The sequence below is a fragment of the Arachis hypogaea genome, chromosome 5 (assembly GCF_003086295.3).
Source record: "Arachis hypogaea cultivar Tifrunner chromosome 5, arahy.Tifrunner.gnm2.J5K5, whole genome shotgun sequence".
NCBI classification, from domain to species: Eukaryota; Viridiplantae; Streptophyta; class Magnoliopsida; order Fabales; family Fabaceae; genus Arachis; species Arachis hypogaea.
The window spans coordinates 56,338,335-56,346,029 of record NC_092040.1 but is presented as its reverse complement, the minus strand read 5'-3'; the positions used below and the strand labels follow the sequence as shown (position 1 = coordinate 56,346,029).

Below are 7,695 nucleotides of genomic sequence, written 5' to 3'. Positions count from 1 at the left end.
TTTAATTTCCTTCTAGATTTAGGTTTTAATTCTTGTTTTTATCTTGTTTTCTTTATAATTTCTTGTTCTTACATCTTTGTTCATCTTAGTTCTCTTGTTAATTTTCCTTTTATGTCATTTTTATGATCATGCACTATTGTTGGGTTTGGATTTTCTTTTAATGCAATTTATGTTTTATGTTTCTTTATTGTTTAATTGAGTTGTCAATCTTACTTTTCTTGCATTGGGTAGTTGTAGATTTATTATTCTTGAAATTTATCATGCTTTCCTTTTATGCCTTCTAAGTGTTTGAAAAAATGCTTGGTTGGATGTTAGAGTAGCTTTTTTTTAGCATTCTTGGCTTGGAAAGAGAAACTGGGCAATATTGAGTCATTAATACCCAATTTAGATTGGTGACCTAGAGTGATTAGTTAGTCTTGTATCCATTAACATTACTTATGGATTGGGATTAACTAGTCCTATTTGACTTTCTCTAAATGTGAACATAATATTATACCTTCTTCGTATGTTGGAGATGACAAATTAGGATTAGCTCTTGTTAACTATTGTATGATAATTAATGACTAGGATAGCAAGCCTTGATTCTCAATCCTTGCCAAGAATGTCTTTTTTTAGTATTTGCTTTCTTTAGTTGCTTGCTTTACATTTCTTGTCTTTTTAATTTCTTGCCTTATCAACCCAACCCCCATGACACTCATAACCAATAATTGAGCACTCGATTGTGACTCATAGAAAGAACAACCCAGGACTAATTCTCTCGGTTATTTTTATTGGGTTGGACTTGTGACGACCAAAAATTAAACTTTAATTTGAGGATCGAATGTCGGTTTGGGCTATGCTTACAACGAAATTATTTTGTTAAATTTCGAACCGGTATAAATCTTCATATCAGATATCAATATGGATGGACATCGACAATAATGGAGAACACATAGAAGAAAACTGATATGAGATATATTCCAAGGGTTACCTGAAATTGAGTTGCTTATTGGGCTAAGACGTGAGGTCCAAGCTCTCTTTATGGTAGTGTCCGACTTCCTTTAGCACCGAGGTGCCGCTGTCCAAATTTCTCGTGAGGAGGTGGGGAATGGTACTCGCAAGAGACTCTGATACCTAAGTGTTGGACGAAATTGTGATCATCAATATTGGCTCCTTGGCATATACACAAAAACTATTGTGTCTCTTGGTTAAATTCACAACTCCGTTCAACTAACCAGCAAGTGTACTGGGTCGTCCAAGTAATAAACCTTACGTGAGTAAGGGTCGATCCCACAGAGATTGTTGGTATGAAGCAAGCTATGGTCACCTTGTAAATCTCAGTTAGGCAGATTAAATTTGTTTATGGGTTTTCGAAAATAAAAATAAGAAAATAGATAGTAAAAAGGATAGAAGACTTATGCAGATTCATTGGTGGGAATTTCAGATAAGCGAATGGAGATGCTGCATGGCTCAAGGACGCCTGCTCTCCTACTGCTTCTACTCAATCCTTCTTACTCCTTTCCATGGCAAGCTTTGTATAGGGGTTCACCATCAGCTGTGGCTACTTTCAATCCTCTCGGGAAAATGATCCTATGCGGTTGTCAGTCGCACGGCTAATCGTCTGGAGGCATCACCCATGGTTGATGGCTACATCCCATCCTCGTAGTGAAAACTAATGCTCACGCACTCTGTCACAGTACGGCTAATCACCGGTTGGTTTCCGCTCCTACTGGAATAGAATCCCTAGATTCTTTTGCGTCTGTCACTAACGCCCAGCAGGTTGCAAGTTTGAAGCACGTCACAGTCATTCATTACCGGAATCCTACTCGGAATACCACAGACAAGGTGAGACTTTCCGGATTCCCAGGATCCTACTCGGAATACCACAGACAAGGTGAGACTTTCCGGATCCTCATAAATGCCGCCATCTATCTAGCTTATACCACGAAGATTCTGTTGGGAATCTAAGAGATACACATTCAAGCTCTGTTGCATGTAGAACGGAAGTGGTTGTCAATCACGCGCGTTCATAAGTGAGAATGATAATGAGGGTTACTTATCATCACATTCATCATGTTCTTGGGTACGAATGAATATCTTGGAATAAGAATAAGAGAGATTTGAATAAAAGAAAATAGAACTTCATTAATACTTGAGGTACAGCAGAGCTCCACACCCTTAATCTATGGTGTGCAGAAACTCCACCGTTGAAAATACATAAGCAAAGGGTTCAGGCATGGCCGAATGACCAGCCCCCTAAAATGTGATCAATGATCTCCTAAGATGAAGAATAAAATAAAACTGAGACCAAAGATGAAACATGGTCAAAAGACATTTAATACAATAGATAAATGTTCTATATATACTTAGACTAGCTCCTAGGGTTTACATGAGTAAGTGATTTGATGCATAAATCCACTTCAGGGGCCCACTTGGTGTATGCTTGGGCTGAGCTTGATCAATCCACGAGCTGAGGCTTCTCTTGGAGTTGAACTCCGAGTTATGACGTGTTTTGGGCGTTCAACTCCGGATCATGACGTTTTTCTGGCGTTTAACTCCAGACAGCAGCATGAACTTGGCGTTCAACGCCAAGTTACGTCGTCATTATTCGAATAAAGTATGGACTATTATATATTGCTGGAAAGCCCTGGATGTCTACTTTCCAAAGCCGTTGAGAGCGCGCCAATTGGAGTTCTGTAGCTCCGGAAAATCCATTTCGAGTGCAGGGAGGTCAGATTCCAACAGCATCAGCAGTCCTTTTGTCAGCCTTCTTCAGAGTTTTGCTCAAGTCCCTCAATTTCAGCCAGAATTTACCTGAAATCATAGAAAAACACACAAACTCATAGTAAAGTCCAGAAATGTGAATTTAACATAAAAACTAATGAAAACATCCCTAAAAGTAGCTTAAACTTACTGAAAACTATATAAAAACAATGCCAAAAAGCGTATAAATTATCCGCTCATCACAACACCAAACTTAAATTGTTGCTTGTCCCCAAGCAACTGAAAATCAAATAGGATAAAAAGAAGAGAATATACTATAAATTCCAGAATATCAATGAATATTAATTTAATTAGATGAGCGGGACTTGTAGCTTTTTGCTTCTGAACAGTTTTGGCATCTCACTTTCTCCTTTGTAGTTTAGAGTGATTGGCTTCTCTAGGAACTTAGAATTTCGGATAGTGTTATTGACTTTCCTAGTTAAGCATGTTGATTCTTGAACACAGCTACTTATGAGTCTTGGCCGTGGCCCTAAGCACTTTGTTTTCCAGTATTACCACCGGATACATAAATGCCACAGACACATGACTGGGTGAACCTTTTCAGATTGTGACTCAGCTTTGCTAGAGTCCCCAGTTAGTGGTGTCCAGAGCTCTTAAGCACACTCTTTTTTTTTGCTTTGGATCACGACTTTAACCACTCAGTCTCAAGCTTTTCACTTGGACCTTCATGACACAAGCACATGGTTAGGGACAGCTTGATTTAGCCGCTTAGGCCTGGATTTAATTTCCTTGGGCCCTCCTATCCATTGATGCTCAAAGCCTTGGATCCTTTTTATCCTTGCCTTTTGGTTTTAAGGGCTATTGGCTTTTTCTGCTTGCTTTTTCTTTTTCTTTCTATTTTTTTTTCGCCACTTTTTTTTTTCGCAAACTTCCTTTTTCACTGCTTTTTCTTGCTTCAAGAATCAATTTCATGATTTTTTCAGATCATCAATAACATTTCTCTTTGTTCATCATTCTTTCAAGAGCCAAACAATTTTAACACTCATAAACAACAAGATCAAAAATATGCACTGTTCAAGCATTCATTCAGAAAACAAAAAGTATTGTCACCACATCAATATAATTAAATTAAATTCAAGGATGAATTCGAAATTCATGTACTTCTTGTTCTTTTGAATTAAAACATTTTTCATTTAAGAGAGGTGAAAGACTAATGGATTTTATTCATAGCTTTTAAGGCATGGTTACATACTAATGATCATGAAATAAAGACACAAAACATAGATAAACACAACACTTAAAAACCGAAAACAGAAAGAAATAAAGAACAAGGAATGAATCCACCTTTTAGTGGCGTCTTCTTCTTGAAGGACCAATGGTGCTCTTTAAGCTCCTCTATGTCTCTTCCTTGCTTCTGTTGAATGATTCCTAGTAATTTTGGTGTTTCTACCCTTAGTTGCTTCCAATGTTTGTGTGGAGGACAATTTATCCCCTGAGGTATCTCAGGGATTTCTTGATTTGCAGCCACATGTTCTACCACTGAGCTATGACGGCTTATAGTCTTTCCATCTCCCAAGACTCAGAGGTGGAAGCTTTTGTCTTCCCTTTGAGGTTTCTCTGGCCTTAGGTGCCATTAATGGTGATGAAAAACAAAAAGCTTAGGCTTTTTACCACACCAAACTTAAAATTTGCTCGCCCTCGAGCAAGAAAGAAAAGAAAAGTAGAAGAAGAAGAAGAGAATTTGGTAGAGGAGGAGAGAGGTGGGTTCGGCTATATGAGAGAAGAAGGGGTTTGTGTTGTGTGAAAATGAAGAAGAAAGGAGAGGTATTTATAGGGAGAGGGAGGGTGGGAATTCGGCCATTTTGGGTGGGAATGGGTGGGAAATTGAATTTGAATTTTATGGAGGTAGGTGGGGTTTATGGGGAAGAGGAGGTTGATGTGAATGGTGCATGGGGTAATTGGGAAGAGAAATTGAGTTGATTGGTGAAGGTTTTTGGGAAGAGTGACATGGGGAAGAGTGGGAATGAGATTTAGATAAGGAGAGTGTGATTAGGATTAAAAGAAAAGGTAGGTGGGGATCCTGTGGGGTCCACAGATCCTGAGGTGGGGATCCTGTGGGGTCCACAGATCCTGAGGTGAAAAGAAATACCATTCCTTCACCATATAGGCATGTAAATTGCCTCCATGCATCATTCTGGCGTTCAAACGCCCATTGGTGCATGTTCTGGGCGTTAAACGCCCATGTAATGCATGTTTCTGGCGTTGAACGCCAGTTTCATGCTTGTTTCTGGCGTTCAGCGCCAGTTTGTCCTCTGTGTGCACATCCTGGCGTTAAACGCCAGGTTGTTGCTTGTTTCTGGCGTTCAGCGCCAGAATGGTGCTCTGTTCTGGCGTTGAACGCTAGCCAGATGCATCTTACTGGCGTTGAACGCCAGTCTGCGCTGCCTCCAGGGTGAAAAATTTTTTTCTTCTGTTTTTGACTCTGTTTTTAATTTTTTTTGATTTTTTCGTGACTCCTCATGATCATGTACCTAATTAAACACAAAAATAACAAAGAAACAAAATAAAATAAAATTAGATAAATAAAATTGGGTTGCCTCCCAACAAGCGCTTCTTTAATGTCAATAGCTTGACAGTGGCTCTCATGGAGCCACAAAGTGATCAGGTCAAATTAGTGTGGTCCCAACACCAAACTTAGAGTTTGGATATGGGATCTTAACACCAAACTTAGAGTTTGGTTGTGGCCTCACAACACCAAACTTAGAGTTTGACTGTGTGGGCTCTTCTTGACCTTGAACTGAGAGAAGCTCTTCATGCTTACTCTCTTTTGTCACAGAGGGATGGCCATGTGCCTTAAACACAAGGTAGTCTCCATTCAATTGAAGGACTAACTCACCTCTGTTGACATCTATCACAGCTCCTGCTGTGGCTAGGAAAGGTCTTCCTAGGATGATGCATTCATCATCTTCCTTCCTAGTATCTAGGATTATGAAATCAGCAGGGATGTAAAGGCCTTCAACCTTTACTAGCACGTCCTCTACTATTCCATAAGCTTGTCTTATTGACTTATCTGCCAATTGTAATGAGAACAAGGCAGGTTGCACCTCAATGATCCCCAGCTTCTCCATTACAGAGAGTGGCATAAGATTTATCCCTGACCCCAGATCACATAGAGCTTTTTCAAAGCGCATGGTGCCAATGGTACAAGGTATTAAGAACTTGCCAGGATCTTGTTTCTTTTGAGGTAGAGTTCTCTGAATCCAAGTATCTAGTTCACTAATGAGCAGGGGAGGTTCACTTTCCCAAGTCTCATTACCAAACAACTTGGCATTCAGCTTCATGATAGCTCCTAAGTATTGAGCAACTTGCTCTCCAGTCACATCTTCATCCTCTTCAGAGGATGAATAGTCTTCAGAGCTCATGAATGGCAGAAGGAGATTTAGTGGAATCTCTATGGTCTCTGTATGAGCCTCAGATTCCTCAGGATCCTTAATAGGAAACTCCTTCTTGCTTGAAGGACGCCCCAGGAGGTCTTCCTCACTAGGATTTTCGTCTTCCTCCTCCCTAGTGCATTCGGCCACTTTGATTAAATCAATGGCCTTGCACTCTCCTTTTGGATTTTCTTCTGTATTGCTTGGGAGAGTACTGGGAGGAGTTTCAATAACTTTCTTACTCAGCTGGCCCACTTGTGCTTCCAAATTTCTAATGGAAGATCTGGTTTCATTCATGAAACTGAAAGTGGCCTTTGACAGATCAGAGACTATATTGGCTAAATTAGAAGTGTTTTGTTCAGAATTCTCTGTCTGTTGCTGAGAAGATGATGGATATGGCTTGCTATTGCCCAGCCTATTGCGTCCACCATTGTTAAAGCCTTGTTGAGGCTTTTGTTGATCATTCCAGGAGAAATTTGGATGATTTCTCCATGATGGGTTATAGGTATTTCCATATGGTTCACCCATGTAATTAACCTCTGCCATGGCAGGGTTCTCAGGATCATAAGCTTCTTCAGAAGCTGCCTCTCTAGTGCTGTTGGATGCATGTTGCAGTCCATTCAGATTTTGAGAGATCATGTTGACCTGTTGAGTCAACACTTTGTTCTGAGCTAATATGGCATTCAGAGCATCAATTTCAAGAACTCCTTTCTTCTGAGGTATCCCATTATTCACGGAATTCCTCTCAGAGGTATACATGAACTGGTTGTTTGCAACCATGTCAATGAGTTCTTGAGCCTCTTCAGGCATTTTCTTCAGGTGAATAGATCCACCTGCAGAATGGTCCAGTGACATTTTCGAAAATTCAGAGAGACCATAATAGAATATATCTAACATGGTCCATTCTGAAAACATGTCAGATGGACATCTTTTGGTCAGCTGCTTGTATCTTTCCCAAGCTTCATAGAGGGATTCACCATCTTTTTGTTTGAAGGTTTGAACATCCATTCTCAGCTTGCTCAGCTTTTGAAGAGGAAAGAATTTATCCAAGAAGGCAGTGACCAGCTTATCCCAGGAGTCCAGGCTATCCTTAGGTTGTGAATCCAACCATATTCTAGCTCTGTCTCTTACAGCAAAAGGGAAAAGCATGAGTCTGTAGACTTCAGGATCAACTCCATTCGTCTTTACAGTCTCACAGATCTGCAAGAACTCAGTTAAAAACTGATAAGGATCTTCAGATGGAAGTCCATAAAACTTGCAGTTTTGTTGCATTAATGCAACTAGTTGAGGCTTAAGCTCAAAGTTATTGGCTCCAATGGCAGGAATGGAGATGCTTCTTCCATCAAACTTTGACGTTGGCTTTGTGAAGTCACCAAGCATTCTCCTTGCATTATTATTATTATTATTTTCGGCTGCCATCTCCTTCTCCTGTTCAAAAATTTCTGAAAGGTTATTTCTGGATTGTTGTAATTTAGCTTCTCTTAATTTTCTCTTCAGAGTCCTTTCAGGTTCTGGATCAATTTCAACAAGAGTGCCTTTTTTCCTGTTCCTGCTCATATGA

The 7,695-nt window shown here is 39.9% G+C and overlaps 1 non-coding gene across 1 annotated transcript; it reads left to right on the top strand.

Annotated features, from left to right (window-relative positions):
• The first annotated feature begins 7,047 nt into the window (after positions 1 to 7,047).
• Positions 7,048 to 7,151, top strand: LOC112804254 (small nucleolar RNA R71). The gene has a single exon (XR_003202870.1). It is a non-coding gene; the product is annotated as a small nucleolar RNA R71 (small nucleolar RNA).
• Positions 7,152 to 7,695: the final 544 nt, after the last annotated feature.